General features: G+C 43.7%; 1 pseudogene; it reads left to right on the top strand.

The window, feature by feature from the left end:
• The first annotated feature begins 5,160 nt into the window (after nt 1-5,160).
• On the top strand, nt 5,161-22,118 carry LOC124695031 (annotated as a pseudogene).
• The last annotated feature ends 2,654 nt before the right edge of the window (nt 22,119-24,772 follow it).

A 24,772-nucleotide genomic window follows, 5' to 3' on the forward strand; every position in this document is an offset into this window, starting at 1 on the left:
TGTGTTCCGAGAATGCGCCAAACCGTGCCAAAATGGAGTGAACACGTGCGAGGTGCGACAAACTTAGCATGTTCCATCTTCTCAACGTCAAACCCCAAAACAGATACTAGTACGTAGCTTTCTTCTCCGAGGAGACTTGCAGAACAGGTCGACTGACGACGTGTATGTAGGCTCTAGAGATGAGATGCAATCATCCACTCGCAGCTATACGGTGACAGACGTACGACCCGGACGGCCGGACGGGTAGATCACCGAACCGTACACCGTAACACTGCATGCCGAGATCAGATAAAAACGGCGACAGCCCACATGGTAGTATGTGTGACTGTGATACGCCGCTGATTGCCGCTTTTCTCCATTAGCCCATGCTTCGTCGATGATAGTCAATGGCGTGCGTGCATAGACATGCCCTGTAAAACCCTCCACGTATACCTTCTAATGGGTATATATTATTTTGCAGAGGAAAGCGCTGCCCATTCAGGAAAACCAAACAGAGACGGCAATCTCATTGGTGAGCACTGTGCAATCTTGGAAGGTGATGGAACGCACGTTTCAAAAGTTTCCGACGTATCGCTAGAAAGGGACGTTATGCAGCTGATCGACAGGCTACGGCACGCGTCCTGCTGAGCTGTACACGTGTGGTGGTAGCGGCTGGAAGAATCACGAAGCGTGGCCTGCGCACGCGCGCTATGGAGAGCCAGCAAAATGGGAGATTTTTTTCCTAGCTTGTCATCCGAGCTAAGTCACCAAAATGCAAAGATTTTGGGGGTCCACGTACGTACATACCAGTTGCACCGGCCTTCGCAGCAAAGTCTGAATCTGATCTCACTGTCAAGATAAGTGAATATTATACACTATTCTCAATAAAGCTGCAGCAAGCATGATGCGTCGTGCTAGAAGCTACAAGATGGGTTTCACAGCTCAACCCAATCGGGCTCTCGAGATGATGGTATAATAATTAGCTGAGAGCTGAGGTCGATGTGTGGTTGCCCGTGAATTCGCTGTGGCATTTTCTTCGCTAGACTAGCAGACGTCGGCAGCGATCGGGTGGAGGCACGCATGCTCCCCAGCTGCGTGACGCACTGACGCAAAGCAAACTCCCAAAGCATGTTCCAGCGAATCAACGCAATCAACGCTCTCTGATTGCGCCGGTGTTTAGTGAGATCGATGACCACATCTCAACCTTTGAGTCGTTTGATTTCTGTTTTGCTGGTAGAACAGCCAATAGGGCTGCTCATGAGTGTGCTAGATTTGCTTGTGAAAATGGTTTAGATACAGTATGGTTAGAAGATAGTCCAGGTTTTCTTATTCACAGCCTTCAGGCTGATTGTAACTCTGTGCTTTTGAGTTAATAAAGTTGATTTTTCCCTCAAAAAAAAAAAAGCATGTTCCAGCGAATCCTGCCGTGCGTGGCTGGGGCTGATGATGGGCTTCTGCCTACGTTGCCACGAGGCCCACGGGACCAGCTCTGCTGTTGCGGTGACCCCGCCAGCCCGCTGGTCTTGCGCACTTTCCTTGAGTTAGTTGTTCATGATATTTTAACTTTAATAAATCACCTTATGCAAAATTTCGTATTTCTCGCTGATTTAAACGCCAAAACATTGGCAATCCGCGCCCAAAAAATGGTTGCAGTAAGCATGGCCCGATCGCAATCCGACGACCAGAAGAAGCCACGGCATAGTTTTGCACTTTGACCCCTCAGTTTTTGAGAAAACAGCGTGTGGTCCTGGCGGTGGTGATTTACCCATAGGATAGGCGAGAGTATTGCAACAAAAAAACATCACCTTATGTGTTTGCAGCAATAAAAACAACAACTTTCGCTGCAAATTTATTTCAATAAAAGCCACCAAATTATTTCAACAAAAATAACAATCGATGACAATAGAAAAATCACGTGTTAGCAAACTTAAAAAGCATGTAAAACATCACACTAAAAATTGAGAAAACCCTATAGCAAATGCCCAGAAATCCTTGCAACATTTTGCATGTTCTTTTGCAATAAAAATCATACTAATTTGTTACATTTTAAAATCACTTATGCAAATCTGAAAAAACAGAGAAAAACATGAGTTGTAACAAATTCTAGGTAAACACTGCAACATATCGCATTTGTTTTCACAACAAAACGCATATGTAAAGAAAAAGAATTGTGAATATGCACATTAGGCAAGCCCATGTGAAAATAACAGGAAATAGGGTCGGTTAGAGATAGTTGGGACTCGGGACTCAAAAGGTGGATGGCCCCTTATGACCAGACGCGCCCGAACCAGAATAACTGATCGCAGTGCACAATCGGTCGACTAGTTTGGAGCGTTTTCCATAATATATGCCTTGAATAGTAAAAATTGACTGAAGCCTTGTTGAAGTTTTTGAAAAATGCTATCAAAAAGTTGAAACATTTCAGCATCATTAGACAATTAAAATGAATATTAGTTAACGATCAATTGAGTTGTAGTGGCACACATTGATAGTAAACTGGAGAGAGGAACTCACGAACGTACATTAATCGGATTCATGCAATACAATTCTGAAACAACAAAACAAGCGAACACACTTCATCTTACTCTTATCATTTTGGTAACAAAGCAAAATGATATAGGCAGAATAAATAATATTTTGAATTAGCAAGTCCTATGTGTTTAGAGGCTCATCTTGTCCATCTCCACCCGCACTTGAGTTTTAAGTCTCATAGTTTTGCATTTTGGCCCCTCGGTTTTTGAGAAAACAACTTGTGGTCTTGGCGGCGGTGATTTACCCATAGGATAGAAGAGACTATTGCAACATAAAAAACATCACCTTATGTGTTTGCATCAATAAAAACAACAATTTTTTGCTGCAAATTTATTTCAACAAAAGTCATCATCTATTTCAACAAAAATAACAAAGAGTGACATTACAAAATCATGTGTTAGCAACATTTTAAAAAGCATGTAAACCATCACGCTAAAAATCGAGAAAGCACCACTTGTAGCAAACGCCTAGAAAACCTTGCAACACCTTGCATGTGCTTTCTCTATAAAGATCGTACAAGTTTGGCACATCAGGCATATGAAAAGAAAAATAGTCAATATGCATATCAGGCAAGCCCATGTGAAAACAAAAGGAAATAGGTTCGGCTAGAGCTAGCTGGGCCTGAGAAGGTAAATGGGCCCTTGTGGCAAGGACTCGCGCGATGGAATAACCGATCGCAGCTCATAATCGGTCAATTGGTATGAAGTTTTTTTTTCCATAGTATATGCTTCGAGGAGTCAAAGTTAACTTAAGCATTGTGGAAGTTTTTGAAAAAATGCTATCAAAAAGCTGAAACATTTCAGCATTAACAGTTGAAGATCACTTGATCTGCAGTGCCACACATTGACAGTAAAATGGAGGGAGTAGATCACGGAAATGTATTAATCGGATGCATGCAATACAATTTTCAAACAACGAACCAAGAGAACATACATCATCTTATTCTTGTCAGTTTAGTAACCAAACAAATGATAGACCCAGAATAAATAAGATTCTAAATTAGCAAGTCTTTTACGTTCACAGGCTCATCTTGTCCATCTCCGTCTCCATCTTGAGTTTTAAGTCCCATGTCTGTAAAGGGTAAAATATCGACCAGACATCAACGTTCAAGGAATCAACTGGAAGGCAAACGTGCAAACTGCCCAACTGTATTGTTTCAGTGAAAGGTAAAGGTAGATGCGATTACCTATTTAGATGATCAATTTAAACACTAGTCAAGATAAATAGCAGTAATATATTGGTGGGACAAATAAATATGGTGGAAGATGAAATCACAAGCCTTGATCTGAAGAGTCATAGAAAAAAGACAAGCTAGTATTTTAGGTGAAGACAAGACAAGCAAGGTCTCTGTCACTACCTTTCTGTAGAAAGCAGTTTTTGCGACGTCCTTCCTGTACTGTAACGCTGCCGCAAGGGACCTGGCTTCATAGGGAGCCTTGTCCTGCAACCCACGGCCACGAATGAATCAACAAACAAACAATTAATCAGCAGCATAGCATAATAGGTTGGATAAGAAAGAACTAGACACGGTTTTACCGAATTGCTCAAGGAACTCCACACTTTGGAGGCTTTCCGAAAGACCTGGAATTTTTTTCCATCCACGGATCAGTGGAAACAAATTAATCAATAGTGGCCATGTCTGGCTGTGGATAGAGGTAACTGAGCAGCCATTGAATTAACTAACGGTATCACGAGAGGACTTGTCTTTGGGATTCTTCACCCTGAACTTCTTGAGGTAGTCTCGCCTAACAATTAAAAAAAAGATCAAATTATAATCAGCGTGCACAGAGCCTTACAAGAAAAGGACGGGCAATCTGAGGAAAGAGTAGACGGAGGATTTCAGCTCACTGGAAGAGGGCCAAGGCGCCGAGCCAGGATGCCGTGCTCGCGAGCTGCGGCGCGGGTTTCTTCCTCTCCTTCATGGAATCAGTTCTAGGCTTCCACTTGTCCGCCTCATTGATCTTCACTGCCAACCTTTTCTTCACCGCCAACCTGAGAGTAGTACGTCGAGGAGGTCACGATCTATTAATTGGCAGCACGAACACGACAGAGATTCGATCGGATTGTTCTTACTTGCTGCCCTTGGGCTTGGCGGCGGATTTGGTCGACTTCCCCGCTGTCATGTCGGCTCGTGCTGAAAGGAAGGCACGAGGTCGACGGAGACAAGGAATCGAGGAGCAATGGTGGAAGAAGGAGCGTCGTGCTAGGTTTTGGTCAAGAGGGGATCGAGAGGACCAGTTGGGCCAAAAATAAGGAAACTCTTGTAATCGTACGTCGATTGGTTCACGTCGGACCCCTTCGTTGTCGATTCTGTGAATCTCGGGGTCGAGAGAGACACCAGAAAAATCCCGTTCAATTTAAGAAAAAATTAGTACAAAAAACCACCACAACTGAGGTTTGGGTTTCAAAAAGGCACACTTAACTTATTTTTTCAAAAAACAACCATTATTCGGTAATTTGCTGAAAATAACATTGAATGTTGGACGCTGCTACGCAGCGGCGCCGCACGGGAGTAGCGGGCGTGCGACGGCCCATGTTGCCTCCACTTCAAACGCGGGTCAGCCCAAATGTGTCAGACCTGCTGTGATGACTCCGATTTTATTTTGTATGGTCCATCCAACAACGTCGCTTTCTCGTGTCAGACTCTCGATGGGTGAGTTTTGATTTTTCTTTTCTCCATGCAACCGTACATGCTCTCCTGTGAGCACAAAAACAACCGAAAAATCTGTTTTATCGGAGACAACTACTCCGATCCTTTCTTTCTAGAGGTAATTGCACCACAAGTACAAGAACTTGCACTCTATGTGCATTTTCATACAAGAACTTGCAAAACGTGTTCAGGTGGTACAAGAACTTGTCATGGATGTGCACCGTTGGTACAAGTGGTGTCTGGAGCTGCCACGTGTCCCTGGTCCACCGTCAAAACGTTTTTTCAGAGAAATCCTTATTGAATTCGAGATTTGAGGGGACATATTGATGACGTTTTCTTTGTATAGTGGACATTTTGGCCGCGCAGAACAAGAGGGAGCGGAGGAGATGGCTGTTCAGGAGGTCCTCGTCCCCGTCCCCTTCGCCGGCGGCTCCTCCGGCGCCGGAGCAGCAGCAATCTGCGCCGGCGAGGTCCGCGCCTGGCCCTTCGGTGACGGATGAGCAGCGCCACGCCATCGCGCTCGCTGTGGCGACCGCGGCCACGGCCGAAGCCGCCGTGGCCACGGCGCGGCGGCCGCCGAGGTGGTCCGCCTCACCCGCCCTTCATCCAGCTTCGTGCGCGAGCACTACGCCGCCGTCGTCGTGCAGACCGCCTCCGAGGCTACCTGGTACGTAGGACACGAGCAATGGCCACGCCGCACTTGCCACAGTAGGTTTGACGCTAATGGGTGGTTGTGTGTTTTCTTTCAACCGCAGGCGAGGCGCGCGCTGTGCGCTCTCAAGGGGCTGGTGAAGCTGCAGGCGCTGGTGCGAGGCCATGATACGTCTCCAACGTATCGATAATTTCTTGTGTTCCATGCCACATTATTGATGTTATCTACATGTTATATGCACACTTTATGTCATATTCGTGCATTTTCTGGAACTAACCTATTAACAAGATGCCGAAGTGCCAGTTCCCGTTTTCTGCTGTTTTTGGTTTCGAAATCCTAGTAACGAAATATTCTCGGAATCGGACGAAATCAACGCCCGGGTTCCTATTTTACCCGAAAGCATCCGGAACACACGAGAACCGCCGGAGAAGGGGGCAGGGCCACCACACCACACCCTCGCGCGGCCAAGGGGGGCGCCCCCTAGGGTGTGGGCCCCCGAAGCCCTCTCGCGCCGCCTCTCCGCCTATATAAAGCCCCCGACCTAAAAACCTCGGGGCGTTGGACGAAAACCACGAAACCTTCCGGAGCCGCCGCCATCGCGAAGCCAAGATCCGGGGGACAGGAGTCTCCGTTCCGGCACCCTGCCGGAGCGGGGAAGTGCCCCCGGAAGGCTTCTCCATCGACACCGCTGCCATCTCCACCGCCATCTTCATCACCGCTCGCTGCTCCCATGAGGAGGGAGTAGTTCTCCATCGAGGCTCGGGGTCGTACCGGTAGCTATGTGGTTCATCTCTCTCCTATGTGCTTCAATACAATAATCTCATGAGCTGCCTTACATGATTGAGATTCATATGATGATGCTTGTAATCTAGATGTCATTATGCTAGTCAAGTGAGTTTTACTTATGTGATCTCCGGAGACTCCTTGTCCCACGTGTGTAAAGGTGACAGTGTGTGCACCGTGTGGGTCTCTTAGGCTAGATTTCACAAAATACTTATTCACTGTTGAATGGCATAGTGAGGTGCTTATTTATATCTCTTTATGATTGCAATGTGTTTGTATCACAATTTATCTATGTGCTACTCTAGTGATGTGTTATTAAAATAGTTTTATTCCTCCTGCACGTGTGCAAAGGTGACAGTGTGTGCACCGTGTTAGTACTTGGTTTATGCTATGATCATGATCTCTTGTAGATTGCGAAGTTAACTATTGCTATGATAATATTGATGTGATCTATTCCTCCTACATATGCATTAAGGTGACAGTGTGCATGCTATGCTAGTACTTGGTTTAGTCTTTTGATCTATCTTACACTAAAGGTTACTAAAATATGAGCATTATTGTGGAGCTTGTTAACTCCGGCATTGAGGGTTCGTGTAATCCTACGCAATGTGTTCATCATCCAACAAAAGTGTAGAGTATGCATTTATCTATTCCGTTATGTGATCAATGTTGAGAGTGTCCACTAGTGAAAGTGTAATCCCTAGGCCTTGTTCCTAAATATCGCTATCGCTGCTTGTTTACTCGTTTCATCTGCGCTACTACTCGCTGCGTTACTACTGCTTGTTTACTCGTCCTGGGCAAAGCACTCGTTCGGTGCCGTTGCTACTACTTATTCATACCACATGTATTTCACTATCTCTTCGCCGAACTAGTGCACCTATTAGGTGTGTTGGGGACACAAGAGACTTCTTGCTTTGTGGTTGCGGGGTTGCATGAGAGGGATATCTTTGACCTCTTCCTCCCCGAGTTCGATAAACCTTGGGTGATCCACTTAAGGGAAACTTGCTGCTCGTTCTACAAACCTCTCGCTCTTGGAGGCCCAACACCGTCTACAAGAATAGAAGCTCCCGTAGACATCAAGCACTTTTCTGGCGCCGTTGACGGGGAGGAAAGGTAAAAAGGCACTCATACTACGGTCTCAGGTAAAGTATTTTTCTGGCGCCGTTGTGTGTGTGCTCAAAGCTATTTCCTTTAGATCCTGCAATTGCATCTTGTTGTTTCTTGTTTACACTAGTTTGGCATAATGTACAAGAGTGAGCTTCTTATTCTATTTCCTGATTTAAAACATGGATTGTTTGATGCGAAAATTAAAAAACCTATGAAATCTTCTTTGCATGCTGGTAGTAATATTAGTATGAACGCTTTGAACACCATTGTTGACAATAATATAGAAAGTTCTAAGCTTGGGGAAGCTGGTTTTTATGATCTTTTTAGTCCCCCAAGCATTGAGGAGAAAATTTTCTTTGATGATACTTTGCCTCCTATTTCTGATGATGATAATGATAGTAGTCTTTTTGTGCCACTTACTGCGGAGAGTAAATTTTGTTGTGATTATACTATGCCTCCTACACTTGATGAGAATAATAATGATAGCTACTTCGGTGAATTTGCTCCCACTATTACTAATAAAATTGACTATGCCTATGTGGAGAGTAATAATTTTATGCATGAGACTCATGATAAGAATGCTTTATGTGATAGTTATATTGTTGAGTTTGCTCATGATGCTACTGAAAGTTATTATGAGAGAGGAAAATATGGTGGTAGAAATTTTCATGTTACTAAAACACCTCTCTATGTGCTGAAATTTTTGAAGCTACACTTGTTTTATCTTTCTATGCTTGTTACTTTGCTCTTCATGAACTTGTTTATTTACAAGATTCCTATGCATAGGAAGCATGTTAGACTTAAATGTGTTTTGAATTTGCCTCTTGATGCTCTCTTTTGCTTCAAATACTATTTCTTGCGAGTGCATCATTAAAGCTGCTTGAGCCCATCTTAATGGCTAAAAAGAAAGAACTTCTTGGGAGATAACCCATGTGTTATTTTGCTACAGTACTTTGTTTTATATTTGTGTCTTAGAAGTTGTTTACTACTGTAGCAACCTCTCCTTATCTTAGTTTTGTGTTTTGTTGTGCCAAGTAAAGTCTTTGATAGTAAAGTAAGTACTAGATTTGGATTACTGCGCAGAAACAGATTTCTTTGCTGTCACGAATCTGGGTCTAATTCTCTGTAGGTAACTCAGAAAATTATGCCAATTTACGTGAATGATCCTCAGATATGTACGCAACTTTCATTCAATTTGAGCATTTTCATTTGAGCAAGTCTGGTGGCCTAATAAAATCCATCTTTACGGATTGTTCTGTTTTGACAGATTCTGCCTTTTATTTCGCATTGCCTCTTTTGCTATGTTGGATGAATTTCTTTGATCCATTAATGTCCAGTAGCTTTATGCAATGTCCAGAAGTGTTAAGAATGATTGTGTCACCTCTGAACATGTTAATTTTTATTGTCCACTAACCCTCTAATGAGTTGTTTCGAGTTTGGTGTGGAGGAAGTTTTCAAGGGTCAAGAGAGGAGGATGATATACTACGATCAAGAAGAGTGAAAAGTCTAAGCTTGGGGATGCCCCGGTGGTTCATCCCTGCATATATCAAGAAGACTCAAGTGTCTAAGCTTGGGGATGCCCAAGGCATCCCCTTCTTCATCGATAAATTATCAGGTTCCTTCTCTTGAAACTATATTTTTATTCGGTCACATCTTATGTGCTTTACTTGGAGCGTCTGTGTGCTTTTGTTTTTGTTTTTGTTTGAATAAATTGGATTACATCGTTCTTGTGTGGGAGAGAGACACGCTCCGCTGGTTCATATGAACACATGTGTTCTTAGCTCATAATATTCATGGCGAAGTTTCCTCTTCGTTAAATTGTTATATGGTTGGAATTGGAAAATGATACATGTAGTAATTGCTATAATGTCTTGGGTAATGTGATACTTGGCAATTGTTGTGCTCATGTTTAAGCTCTTGCATCATATACTTTGCACCTATTAGTGAAGAATACATAGAGCATGCTAAAATTTGGTTTGCATAATTGGTCTCTCTAAAGTCTAGATAATTTCTAGTATTGAGTTTTGAACAACAAGGAAGACGGTGTAGAGTCTTATAATGTTTTCAATATGTCTTTTATGTGAGTTTTGCTGCACCAGTTCATCCTTGTGTTTGTTTCAAATAAGCCTTGCTAGCCTAAACCTTGTATCGAGAGGGAATACTTCTCATGCATCCAACATACTTGAGCCAACCACTATGCCATTTGTGCCCACCATACCTACCTATACTACATGGTATTTTCCCGCCATTCCAAAGTAAATTGCTTGAGTGCTACCTTTAAAATTCCATCATTCACCTTTGCAATATATAGCTCATGGGACAAATAGCTTAAAAACTATTGTGGTATTGAATATGTAATTATGCACTTTATCTCTTATTAAGTTGCTTGTTGTGCGATAACCATGTTTACTCGGGGAACGCCATCAACTCATTGTTGAATTTCATGTGAGTTGCTATGCATGTTCGTCTTGTCCGAAGTAAGGGCGATCTACACTCGAGTTGAATGGTTTGAGCATGCATATTGTGAGAGAAGAACATTGGGCCGCTAACTAAAGCCATGATTCATGGTGGAAGTTTCAGTTTTGGACAAATATCCTCAAGTCTCTAATGAGAAAAGAATTAATTGTTGTCAAATGCTTAAAGCATTAAAAGAGGAGTCCATTATCTCGTTGTCTATGTTGTCCCGGTATGGATGTCTAAGTGGAGAATAATCAAAAGCGAGAAATCCAAATGCGAGCTTTCTCCTTAGACCTTTGTACGAGCGGCATAGAGGTACCCTTTGTGAAACTTGGTTAAAGCATATGTATTGCGGTGATAATCCGGGTAGTCCAAGCTAATTAGGACAAGGTGCGGGCACTATTGGTACACTATGCATGAGGCTTGCAACTTATAAGATATAATTTACATGATGCATATGCTTTATTACTACCGTTGACAAAATTGTTTCATGTTTTCAAAATCAAAGCTCTAGCACAAATATAGCAATCGATGCTTTTCCTCTATGGAGGACCATTCTTTTACTTTCATTGTTGAGTCAGTTCACCTATTTCTCTCCATCTCAAGAAGCAAACACTTGTGTGAACTGTGCATTGATTCTTACATATTTGCATATTGCATTTGTTATATTGCTTTGCATTGACAATTATCCATGAGATATACATGTTATAAGTTGAAAGCAACCGCTGAAACTTCATCTTCCTTTAAGTTGCTTCAATACCTTTACTTTGAATTATTACTTTATGAGTTAACTCTTATGCAAGACTTATTGATGCTTGTCTTGAAGTGCTATTCATGAAAAGTCTTTGCTTTATGATTCAGTTGTTTACCCATGTCATATACATTGTTTTGATCGCTGCATTCACTACATATGCTTTACAAATAGTATGATCAAGTTTATGATGGCATGTCACTCCGGAAATTATCTTTGTTATCGTTTTACTCGCTCGGGACGAGCGTAACTAAGCTTGGGGATGCTGATACGTCTCCAACGTATCGATAATTTCTTGTGTTCCATGCCACATTATTGATGTTATCTACATGTTATATGCACACTTTATGTCATATTCGTGCATTTTCCGGAACTAACCTATTAACAAGATGCCGAAGTGCCGGCTCTCGTTTTCTGCTGTTTTTGGTTTCGGAAATCCTAGTAACGAAATATTCTCGGAATCGGACGAAATCAACGCCAGGTTCCTATTTTACCCGAAGCATCCGGAACACACGAGAACCGCCGGAGAAGGGGGCAGGGCCACCACACCACCCCCGGCGCGGCCAAGGGGGGGCCCCCCTAGGGTGTGGGCCCCCAGAAGCCCTCCTGCGCCGCCTCTCCGCCTATATAAAGCCCCTGACCTAAAAACCTCGGGGCGTTGGACGAAAACCACAGAAACCTTCCAGAGCCGCCGCCATCGCGAAGCCAAGATCTGGGGGACAGGAGTCTCTGTTCCGGCACCTGCCGGAGCGGGGAAGTGCCCCGGAAGGCTTCTCCATCGACACCGCTGCCATCTCCACCGCCATCTTCATCACCGCTGCTGCTCCCATGAGGAGGGAGTAGTTCTCCATCGAGGCTCGGGGCTGTACCGGTAGCTATGTGGTTCATCTCTCTCCTATGTGCTTCAATACAATAATCTCATGAGCTGCCTTACATGATTGAGATTCATATGATGATGCTTGTAATCTAGATGTCATTATGCTAGTCAAGTGAGTTTTACTTATGTGATCTCCGGAGACTCCTTGTCCCACGTGTGTAAAGGTGACAAGTGTGTGCACCGTGTGGGTCTCTTAGGCTAGATTTCACGGAATACTTATTCACTGTTGAATGGCATAGTGAGGTGCTTATTTATATCTCTTTATGATTGCAATGTGTTTGTATCACAATTTATCTATGTGCTACTCTAGTGATGTGTTATTAAAGTAGTTTTATTCCTCCTGCACGTGTGCAAAGGTGACGATGTGTGCACCGTGTTAGTACTTGGTTTATGCTATGATCATGATCTCTTGTAGATTGCGAAGTTAACTATTGCTATGATAATATTGATGTGATCTATTCCTCCTACATATGCATGAAGGTGACGAGTGTGCATGCTATGCTAGTACTTGGTTTAGTCTTTTGATCTATCTTACACTAAAGGTTACTAAAATATGAGCATTATTGTGGAGCTTGTTAACTCCGGCATTGAGGGTTCGTGTAATCCTACGCAATGTGTTCATCATTGATGGCGTGTATTTCACACGTTCGTTGGGCAACCCCAAGAGGAAGGTATGATGAGCACAGCAGCAAGTTTTCCCTCAGAAAGAAACCAAGGTTTATCGAACCAGGAGGAGCCAAGAAGCACGTTGAAGGTTGATGGCGGCGGGATGTAGTGCGGCGCAACACCAGAGATTCCGGCGCCAACGTGGAACCTGCACAACACAACCAAACTACTTTGCCCCAACGAAACAGTGAGGTTGTCAATCTCACCGACTTGCTGTAACAAAGGATTAACCGTATTGTGTGGAAGATGATTGTTTGCAGAGAAAACGAGTAGAACAAGTATTGCGGTAGATTGTATTTCGGTAAAGAGAATTGGACCGGGGTCCACAGTTCACTAGAGGTGTCTCTCCCATAAGACGAACGAGCATGTTGGGTGAACAAATTACGGTTGGGCAATTGACAAATAAAGAGAGCATGACAATGCACATACATATCATGATGAGTATAGTGAGATTTAATTGGGCATTACGACAAAGTACATAGACCGCCATCCAACTGCATCTATGCCTAAAAAGTCCACCTTCGAGGTTATCGTCCGAACCCCCTCCGGTATTAAGTTGCAAGCAACGGACAATTGCATTAAGTATGGTGCGTAATGTAATCAACAACTACATCCTTAGACATAGCATCAATGTTTTATCCCTAGTGGCAACGAGCACAACACAACCTTAGAACTTTTCGTCACTCGTCCCGGTGTCAATGCGGGCATGAACCCACTATCGAGCATAAGTACTCCCTCTTGGAGTTAAAAGCATCTACTTGGCCAGAGCATCTACTAATAACGGAGAGCATGCAAGATCATAAACAACACATGTATAACTTTGATAATCAACATAACAAGTATTCTCTATTCATCGGATCCCAACAAACGCAACATATAGAATTACATATAGATGATCTTGATCATGATAGGCAGCTCACAAGATCCGACAATGATAGCACAATGGGGAGAAGACAACCATCTAGCTACTGCTATGGACCCATAGTCCGGGGGTAGACTACTCACTCATCACTCCGGAGGCGACCATGGCGGTGTAGAGTCCTCCGGGAGATGATTCCCCTCTCCGGCAGGGTGCGGAGAGCGATCTCCGGGATCCCCGAGATGGGATCGGCGGCGACGGCGTCTCGGTAATGTTTTCCGTATCGTGGCTCTCGGTGCTGGGGGTTTCGTCACGGAGGCTATTTGTAGGCGGAAGGGCAAGTCAAGAGGCGGCACGGGGGCCCACACCACGAGGCCGCGCGGCCAAGGGGGGCCGCGCCGCCCTAGGGTTTGGCTCCCCGTGGCCCCTCTTCGTCTCGTCTTCGGTCTTCGGAAGCTTCGTGAGAAAATAGGCCTCCGGGCTTTTATTTCGTCCAATTCCGAGAATATTTCTTTACTAGGATTTACGAAACCAAAAACAGCAGAAAACGACAAGCGGCACTTCGGCATCTTGTTAATAGGTTAGTTCCGGAAAATGCACGAATATGATATAAAGTGTGCATAAAACATGTAGATAACATCAATAATGTGGCATGGAACACAAGAAATTATCGATACGTTGGAGACGTATCGGCATCCCCAAGCTTAGTTACGCTCGTCCCGAGCGAGGTAAAACGATAACAAAGATAATTTACGGAGTGACATGCCATCATAATCTTGATCATACTATTTGTAAAGCATATGTAGAGAATGCAGCGATCAAAACAAGGTGTATGACATGAGTAAACAAGTGAATCATAAAGCAAAGACTTTTCATGAATAGCACTTCAAGACAAGCATCAATAAGTCTTGCATAAGAGTTAACTCATAAAGCAATAATTCAAAGTAAAGGTATTGAAGCAACACAAAAGAAGATTAAGTTTCAGCGGTTGCTTTCAACTTGTAACATATATATCTCATGGATATTGTCAACATAGAGTAATATAATAAGTGCAATAAGCAAGTATGTAAGAATCAATGCACAGTTCACACAAGTGTTTGCTTCTTGAGGTGGATAGAAATAGGTGAAGCTGACTCAACATTGGAAGTAAAAGAATGGTCCTCATAGAGGAAAAGCATCGATTGCTATATTTGTGCTAGAGCTTTGATTTTGAAAACATGAAACAATTTTGTCAACGGTAGTAATAAAGCATATGCATCATGTAAATTATATCTTATAAGTTGCAAGCCTCATGCATAGTGTACTAATAGTGCTCGCACCTTGTCCTAATTAGCTTGGACTACCTGGATTATCACCGCAATACATATGCTTTAACCAAGTATCACAAAGGGGTACCTCTATGCCGCCTGTACAAAGGTCTAAGGAGAAAGCTCGCATTTGGATTTCTCGCTTTTGATTATTCTCAACTTAGACATCCATACCGGGACAACATAGACAACAAATAATGGACTCCTCTTTTAATGCTTTAAGCATTCAACAACAATTAATTCTTTTCTCATTAGAGATTTGAGGATGTTTGTCCAAAACTGAAACTTCCACCATGGAACATGGCTTTAGTTAGCGGCCCAATGTTCTTCTCTCACAATATGCATGCTCAAACCATTCAACTCGGTGTAGATCGCCCTTACTTCGGACAAGACGAACATGCATAGCAACTCACATGAAATTCAACAATGAGTTGATGGCGTTCCCCGAGTAAACATGGTTATCGCACAACAAGCAACTTAATAAGAGATAAAGTGCATAATTACATATTCAATACCACAATAGTTTTTAAGCTATTTGTCCCATGAGCTATATATTGCAAAGGTGAATGATGGAATTTTAAAGGTAGCACTCAAGCAATTTACTTTGGAATGGCTGGAAAATACCATGTAGTAGGTAGGTATGGTGGACACAAATGGCATGGTGGTTGGCTCAAGTATTTTGGATGCATGAGAAGTATTCCCTCTCGATACAAGGTTTAGGCTAGCAAGGCTTATTTGAAACAAACACAAGGATGAACCGGTGCAGCAAAACTCACATAAAAGACATATTGTAAACATTATAAGACTCTACACCGTCTTCCTTGTTGTTCAAACTCAATACTAGAAATTATCTAGACTTTAGAGAAACCAAATATGCAAACCAAATTTTAGCATGCTCTTTGTATTTCTTCATTAATGGGTGCAAAGCATATGATGCAAGAGCTTAAACATGAGCACAACAATTGCCAAGTATCACATTACCCAAGACATTTATAGCAATTACTACATGTATCATTTTCCAATTCCAACCATATAACAATTTAACGAAGGAGAAACTTCGCCATGAATACTATGAGTAGAAACCAAGGACATATTTGTCCATATGCTACAGCGGAGTGTGTATCTCTCCCATAAAGTGAATGCTAGGATCCATTTTATTCAAACAAAACAAAAACAAAAACAAACCGACGCTCCAAGAAAAAGCACATAAGATGTGGCCGAATAAAAATGTAGTTTCGGGGGAGGAACCTGATAATTTGTTGATGAAGAAGGGGATGCCTTGGGCATCCCCAAGCTTAGACGCTTGAGTCTTCTTGATATATGCAGGGGTGAACCACCGGGTGCATCCCCAAGCTTAGAGCTTTCACTCTCCTTGATCATGTTGCATCATACTCCTCTCTTGATCCTTGAAAACTTCCTCCACACCAAACTCGAAACAACTCATTAGAGGGTTAGTGCACAATATAAATTGACATATTCAGAGGTGACACAATCATTCTTAACACTTCTGGACATTGCATAATGCTACTGGACATTAGTGGATCAAAGAAATTCATCCAACATAGCGAAAGAGGCAATGCGAAATAAAAGGCAGAATCTGTCAAAACAGAACAGTTCGTATTGACGAATTTTAAAATGGCACCAGACTTGCTCAAATGAAAATGCTCAAATTGAATGAAAGTTGAGTACATATCTGAGGATCATGCACGTAAATTGGCATAATTTTCTGAGCTTCCTGCAGGGCAGTGGGCTCAGATTCGTGACAGCAAAGAAATCTGGAACTGCGCAGTAATCCAAATCTAGTACTTACTTTTCTATCAACGGCTTAACTTGGCACAACAAAACTCAAAACTAAGATAAGGAGAGGTTGCTACAGTAGTAAACAACTTCCAAGACACAAAATAAAAACAAAGTACTGTAGGTAAAAACATGGGTTGTCTCCCATAAGCGCTTTTCTTTAACGCCTTTCGGCTAGGCGCAGAAAGTGTGTATCAAGTAACATCGAGAGATGAAGCATCAACATCATAATTTGTTCTAATAATAGAATCATAAGGTACCTTCATTCTCTTTCTAGGGAAGTGTTCCATACCTTTCTTGAGAGGAAATTGATATTTTATATTACCTTCCCTCATATCAATAATAGCACCAACGAGTTCGAAGAAAAGGTCTTCCCAATATAATTGGACAAGATGCATTGCATTCAATATCCAAGACAACAAAATCAACGGGAACAAGGTTATTGTTAACGGTAATGCGAACATTATCAACTTTACCCAAAGGTTTCTTTGTAGAATGATCAGCAAGATTAACATCCAAATAACAATTTTTCGGCGGTGGCAAGTCAAGCATATTATAAATTTTCTTCGGCATAACGAAATACTTGCACCAAGATCACATAAAGCATTACAATCAAAATCTTTAACCTTCATCTTAATGATGGGCTCCCAACCATCTTCTAGCTTTTTAGGAATAGAGGCTTCGCGCTCTAGTTTCTCTTCTCTAGCTTTTATGAGAGCATTTGTAATATGATGCGTGAAAGCCAAATTTATAGCACTAGCATTAGGACTTTTAGCAAGTTTTTGCAAGAACTTTATAACTTCAGAGATGTGGCAATCATCAAAATTCAAACCATTATAATCTAAAGCAATGGGATCATCATCCCCAATGTTGGAAAAAATTTCAGCAGCTTTATCGCGAGCGATTTCAGCGGTTTTAGCGGTTTCGAGGCAGTTTTCGCGCTTTGCATTAGAAGTGGAAACATTGCTAACACCAATTCTTTTATTAGTATGAGTAGGAGGTGCAGCAACATGTGTAGCATTAGCATTACTAGTGGTGGTAATAGTCCAAACTTTAGCTATATTCTTCTCTTTAGCTAGTTTTTCATTTTCTTCTCTATCCCACCTAGCACGCAGTTCAGCCATTAATCTTATATTCTCATTAATTCTAACTTGGATGGCATTTGCTGTAGTAGCAATTTTATCATCTAAATCCTCAGGTTTAGCAGCCATTTTATTAATTAAAGAAGATTGTGATGCAGACATGTATGAAATTCGGTTCTCAGCATTAGCAAGTTTAGTTTGCAACCCCGAGATCTCCCTATTCAGATTTTCAAGTTGATTCCCTATATTCTTCAACAAGGTAGATTGCTCATTCAATGTTTTAGTAAACAACTTATTTTGCTCATATTGTGATTGCATAAAGCTCTTAGTGGATCTTTCAATTTCTAATATCTTCTCTTTATTAGGTGAAACATATCTACCATGAGAATTACCATTGGCGAGGATATGGCCTAGAATCATTGTAATTGTTATTTCTAATGAAATTCACATCAACATATTCTTTTTGAGCAGCCAATGATGCTAACGGAACATTATTATAATTAACATTAGGCCTACCACTCGCAAGCATAGACATAATAGCATCAACCTTATCACTCAAGGAAGAGGTTTCTTCGACGGAATTTACCTTCTTACCTTGTGGAGCTCTTTCCGTGTGCCATTCGAGTAGTTGATCATCATATTATCAAGAAGCTTTGTTGCTTCACCAAGAGTGATGGACATAAAGGTACCTCCAGCAGCTGAATCCAATAAATTCCGTGAAGAAAAATTTAGTCCTGCATAGAAGGTTTGGATGATCATCCAAGTAGTCGATCCATGGGTTGGGCAATTTTTAACCGAGAGATTTCATTCTTTCCCAAGCTTGAGCAACATGTTCAGTATCTAATTGTTTAAAATTCATTATGCTACTCCTCAAAGATATAATTTTAGCCGGGGGATAATATCTACCAATAAAAGCATCCTTGCATTTAGTCCATGAATCAATACTATTCTTAGGCAGAGATAGCAACCAATCTTTAGCTCTTCCTCTTAATGAGAAAGGGAACAATTTTAGTTTAATAATATCACCATCTACATCTTTATATTTTTGCATTTCGCATAGTTCAACAAAATTATTAAGATGGGCAGCGAGCATCATCGGAACTAATTCCGGAAAATTGATTGTTCATGACAAGATTCGATAAAGCGAGGTTTAATTTCAAAGAATTCTGCTGTAGTAGCGAGGTGGAGCAATAGGTGTGCATAAGAAATCATTATTATTTGTGGTTGTGAAGTCACACAACTTAGTATTTTCAGCGTTGGCCATTTTAGCAATAGTAAATAAAGCAAACTAGATAAAGTAAATGCAAGTAAACTAATTTTTTTGTGTTTTCGATATAGCAAACAAGATAGCAAATAAAGTAAAACTAGCAACTAATTTTTTTGTATTTTGATTTAGTGCAGCAAACAAAGTAGTAAATAAAATAAAGCAAGACAAAAACAAAGTAAAGAGATTGAGAAGTGGAGACTCCCCTTGCGGCGTGTCTTGATCTCCCCGGCAACGGCGCCGGAAAATATGCTTGATGGCGTGTATTTCACACGTTCGTTGGGCAACCCCAAGAGGAAGGTATGATGAGCACAGCGAGCAAGTTTTCCCTCGAGAAAGAAACCAAGGTTTATCGAACCGGGAGGAGCCAAGAAGCACGTTGAAGGTTGATGGCGGCGGGATGTAGTGCGGCGCAACACCGGAGATTCCGGCGCCAACGTGGAACCTGCACAACACAACCAAACTACTTTGCCCCAACGAAACGGTGAGGTTGTCAATCTCACCAGGCTTGCTTGTAACAAAGGATTAACCGTATTGTGTGGAAGATGATTGTTTGCGAGAAAACGGTAGAAACAAGTATTGCGGTAGATTGTATTTCGGTAAAGAGAATTGGACCGGGGTCCACGGTTCACTAGAGGTGTCTCTCCCATAAGACGAACGGCATGTTGGGTGAACAAATTACGGTTGGGCAATTGACAAATAAAGAGAGCATGACAATGCACATACATATCATGATGAGTATAGTGAGATTTAATTGGGCATTACGACAAAGTACATAGACCGCCATCCAAGCTGCATCTATGCCTAAAAAGTCCACCTTCGAGGTTATCGTCCGAACCCCCTCCGGTATTAAGTTGCAAGCAACGAGACAATTGCATTAAGTATGGTGCGTAATGTAATCAACAACTACATCCTTAGACATAGCATCAATGTTTTATCCCTAGTGGCAACGAGCACAACACAACCTTAGAACTTTACGTCACTTGTCCCGGTGTCAATGCGGGCATGAACCCACTATCGAGCATAAGTACTCCCTCTTGGAGTTAAAAGCATCTACTTGGCCAGAGCATCTACTAATAACGGAGAGCATGCAAGATCATAAACAACACATGTATAACTTTGATAATCAACATAACAAGTATTCTCTATTCATCGGATCCCAACAAACGCAACATATAGAATTACAGATAGATGATCTTGATCATGATAGGCAGCTCACAAGATCCGACAATGATAGCACAATGGGGAGAAGACAACCATCTAGCTACTGCTATGGACCCATAGTCCAGGGGTAGACTACTCACTCATCACTCCGGAGGCGACCATGGCGGTGTAGAGTCCTCCGGGAGATGATTCCCCTCTCCGGCGGGGTGCCGGAGAGCGATCTCCGGGATCCCCCGAGATGGGATCGGCGGCGACGGCGTCTCGGTAATGTTTTCCGTATCGTGGCTCTCGGTGCTGGGGGTTTCGTCACGGAGGCTATTTGTAGGCGGAAGGGCAAGTCAAGAGGCGGCACGGGGGCCCACACCACGGGGCCGCGCGGCCAAGGGGGGGCCGCGCCGCCTAGGGTTTGGCTCCCCGTGGCCCCTCTTCGTCTCGTCTTCGGTCTTCTGGAAGCTTCGTGAGAAAATAGGCCTCCGGGCTTTTATTTCGTCCAATTCCGAGAATATTTCTTTACTAGGATTTACGAAACCAAAAACAGCAGAAAACGACAAGCGGCACTTCGGCATCTTGTTAATAGGTTAGTTCCAGAAAATGCACGAATATGATATAAAGTGTGCATAAAACATGTAGATAACATCAATAATGTGGCATGGAACACAAGAAATTATCGATACGTTGGAGACGTATCAATCATCCAACAAAAGTGTAGAGTATGCATTTATCTATTCTGTTATGTGATCAATGTTGAGAGTGTCCACTAGTGAAAGTGTAATCCCTAGGCCTTGTTCCTAAATACTGCTATCGCTGCTTGTTTACTGTTTTACTGCGCTACTACTGCTGCGTTACTACTGCTTGTTTACTGTCCTGGGCAAAGCACTGTTCTGGTGCCGTTGCTACTACTTATTCATACCACCTGTATTTCACTATCTCTTCGTCGAACTAGTGCACCTATTAGGTGTGTTGGGGACACAAGAGACTTCTTGCTTTGTGGTTGCGGGGTTGCATGAGAGGGATATCTTTGACCTCTTCCTCCCCGAGTTCGATAAACCTTGGGTGATCCACTTAAGGGAAACTTGCTGCTGTTCTACAAACCTCTGCTCTTGGAGGCCCAACACTGTCTACAAGAATAGAAGCTCCCGTAGACATCAGGCCACAACGTGCAGAAGCAGGCCAACATGACGCTGCGCTGCATGCAGGCGCTGGTGCGCGTCCAGGTGCGGGTGCGGGATCAGTGGATGCGCCTCTCGCAGGACTCCCTCTCCGCCGCCGGCACCGCCGCCTGCGGCAGCAGCAAGTCCTCATACAGCGTCGACACATCCACCTTCTGGGACTCCAAGTACACCCACGAATACGCCGAGCGATGCTCCGTGGTCCGTCTCCGTCTGCAACTCAACCAACCAACATCGCATCTGAGGCATCTCAAGTACTACCAATCTAGTGTTTCCGTAAATGTTTGATTGATGGTGATGGATTGGGTTGGTTTGCAGGAGCGGTCATGGCAGCAGCTTCGCCGCCGACGACTGGGATGATCGGCCGCGGACAATTGAGGAGATCCGGGACATGCCTGCGACCAGGAAATACGCCGCTCTCAAGCGTGAGAGATCGACACTGGCCGCCCCTTCTCCTACTCCACGCCTCGGCGTCAGGCGCCGTCGTCGCAGCACGGGAGCGGCTCGCCGATGCACCGGGCGCAGCACCACCACCACTCCCTGGGGATGCCGTCGCCGAGGAAGGCGCGCCCGCCGATCCAGGTCCGCTCCGCGAGCCCGCGCGTGGAGCGCGGCGCCGCCGGCGGGGCAGCTATACCCCGAGCTTCCACTACCAGTGCCACGCGTCCTCCGGCTCGGCAGTGCCGAACTACATGGCGGCCACGGAGTCGGCCAAGGCGCGCATCCGCTCCTAGAGCGCGCCGCGGCAGCGCCCCGCGACCCCGGAGCGCGGCCGGCCGCAGACCGCGTACAACCCCGCGACTGGGAGCGCCAAGAAGCGGTTGTCGTTCACCGTCCCGCTAGACACGTACGGCGGCGGCGGGTACGTGCAGAGCCTGCAGAGCCCGAGCTTCAAGAGCGCGACGGGGCGGTTCACCTCCGAGCAGCGCTCCACCGTGTCGTCCTTGTCGTGCGCGGAGAGCGTAGGCGGGGAGCCGATCTCCCCGTCGTCTACCACCGACCTCCACCGCTGGCTCCGCTGAGCCGGGCCGCCGGCGGCGAGGTGTTCGTTGTAATGCCTGCGTGCCCTTGCTCTGCTATTTTCCTTTTTCTGTCGTATCTATTTTTTTGTTGTGCCTTTTCGTGTGATTCTGTGCGGTGGGTCTGGGGTCAGGGCGTTACTTGGGGCGTTAGCTGGGTCATTAGTTGGGGCGAGGACCTGTTCGTAATTATCCTATTTTTTCAACGCTGCAATGAAAACCTCCTCTCCTGTCTAGAAACTGCCACGTGTCACCACCACATTGAATTGTATGAGTTGTGCACATCCAGGACAAGTTCTTGTATGAGTGGAACACACTTTGCAAGATTTTGTATGAAAATGCACATAGAGTGCAAGTTCTTGTACTTGTGGTGCAATAACCTCTTCTTTCTAGTACAAGAATATCTTGTACGGTCCACAAAAGGAAAGTAAATTTTAACACTCATGTCTGTATATACTATTGAGGTAACAAACAGTTGGTAGTGTTAGTAATTGCCAGGTTAATTTAGTCTGACTCCCAGATTAATTGAGCATAGATGCCATATTCAACAGTTGATAGTGTTTGTATTACATGAGAGTTAATTACCTAGTTAATTAAGCTTGGTTGCCCGATTAATTTTTCCATTCTGTCAGATTGTCAGGTAGAACTGTTAGTACATATTAATTAGGTTTCACTTGCCAGATTATCTAAGCTTAACTACCGGATTAATTGAACTTAACTTCCAGGTTTAATCGGTACTCCAAAAAAATCTGTAGTAGCACTAGTTCGATAAAAGCCATCGTCCTCCAACGAAAAAGCAAGGCAACATGCAACTACTCCAGATTAAGTTCACATACAAAACAGACGAGCATCTCACCAAAAAAATTTAGGAGTGTGACAGATACAGATGAGCAAGTAGAGGAAAAATCTATCACAAAATGCTCCGGTCGCCGGCGGTAAACGGCCGCGATGTGCTCGAGCGCTGTGTTGGCGGCGGCGAGGTGTCCGGCGGCGGCCGCGGTCGCGCAATCGAGGAGGAGGTGGATGGGGCAGAGGCCACGTTCGTCGGACCGGGGTTCTCACGCGCCGCGGCCACCCGGCGCAAGCCATGGCCGCCTCTTCTCGCGCGCCGCGGCCTGCCGACGCTAGCCCATGAAGGCATCTTCGAGCTTTTTGGCGGCGCCCTCACCGATGCAAGGTCGGCGGCGGCCTCTCCTCGCGGTCCTCTCCGGCACATCGTTCTGAATATTTCCGGCGAGGCACCATGTTTGTTTCATCAGGAAAGAGAGAGAGAGAGCAAGTTGTGCGGGCAGCGTGAGGAGGATAAGGAGGAGTGGAGGACGGATGGTTGGTGGAGCACAGGCTGGCGTGACCCTTCTCAGGAACGTGTCATGTTACAAAACCGCGCAAATAAAAGTAGATCAAACAAGAACAAGAACAAAGATTTTTACGTGGAAAACCCAAACGGGAAAAACCACGAAACGCACGGCGGCGCTCTCACTATAATTGGAGGAGTATTACAATACACGAGAGGACAGACCCTCTACGTGCTATCAATATGTGTAACTTTCTCTCATCTATTCTATGACTACCTTGTACTATATATAGGGGCAAACAACTCTCTTTCTTGGTGGACACGAAATAGAGTTGTAGATGTGCTACGTCTAGCACGGTTGGTACGCCGTAGTCCGTTAGGACTCCTTCCATAGTACAACAGGTAAATAGATTTCGGATCACCATACAACAAACTCCACCTTGAGCCGAAATCCCTTGCAACAGTCATAGATATCATTCAACTCCTCAACTAAAGTCATCACAAGTAAACCTTGTGCCTTGAAACGTCCATAGGACTAATAAACTTCTCACGAAGTCAAATTTGAGCAAATTAATCTTGGGTCGTCAAGGAAACAACACAGCTATCAACAAAGCGGACAAACGAACTTGGATCTCCAATATAACCCAACAAAAAATCCGAGTCTGTGCTACTGACCTCAAAGAAAACTGAAACTGCTCAATCACCAAATGACATAAGTCATCATATCTCCTGTGGTGTCTGAACGAGCGCATAGCTCATAGTGCAACATCTTCGTGCACATAACATTGTGAAGAACTCATCTCATAGAATCTAAACGTGCTACAAAACTGAAAGCACAAACCTCGGCAAACATACTCATGCAAGAGCATCTGGTACGAAGGGCATCACGTACACCAAAAACTGCCGATCTGTAATGGCTAATGAAAATCCATGACATGGTCAAAAACTGTCTCTGTAGAACATCTGTCGGATGAAGGAACCTCAACATGCAATAGACCCCTCTTGAAAGAGCATAGACAACTGAATTGCACTGAAACTTACAGTACTAAATATTGTAGTATCTAGCAGAAAACAATCTCCACTTGCACCTTAAATAATCCTCATCACGAACTTAAGTAACAAACCAAAACCTTCACATGCATAACAGCAAAAACTCGGAGAGCAAAGAGTATAATGCTGGCTACCAACAGGCCTAAGAATTACCTCCTCCATAATTTTTTTCTGATATCTGAATTGTGTTCTTCATATAATCGCAGCAACATTGCATCCATAATATCTCCTAACAGGCTATAATTCACCAAACTCCACCTTGAACTGAAAACTATAAAACGATGATCATACTAGCGACAAATCATCGAACATA

Source organism: Lolium rigidum, chromosome 3 (assembly GCF_022539505.1).
Source record: "Lolium rigidum isolate FL_2022 chromosome 3, APGP_CSIRO_Lrig_0.1, whole genome shotgun sequence".
Classification (NCBI taxonomy): domain Eukaryota; kingdom Viridiplantae; phylum Streptophyta; class Magnoliopsida; order Poales; family Poaceae; genus Lolium; species Lolium rigidum.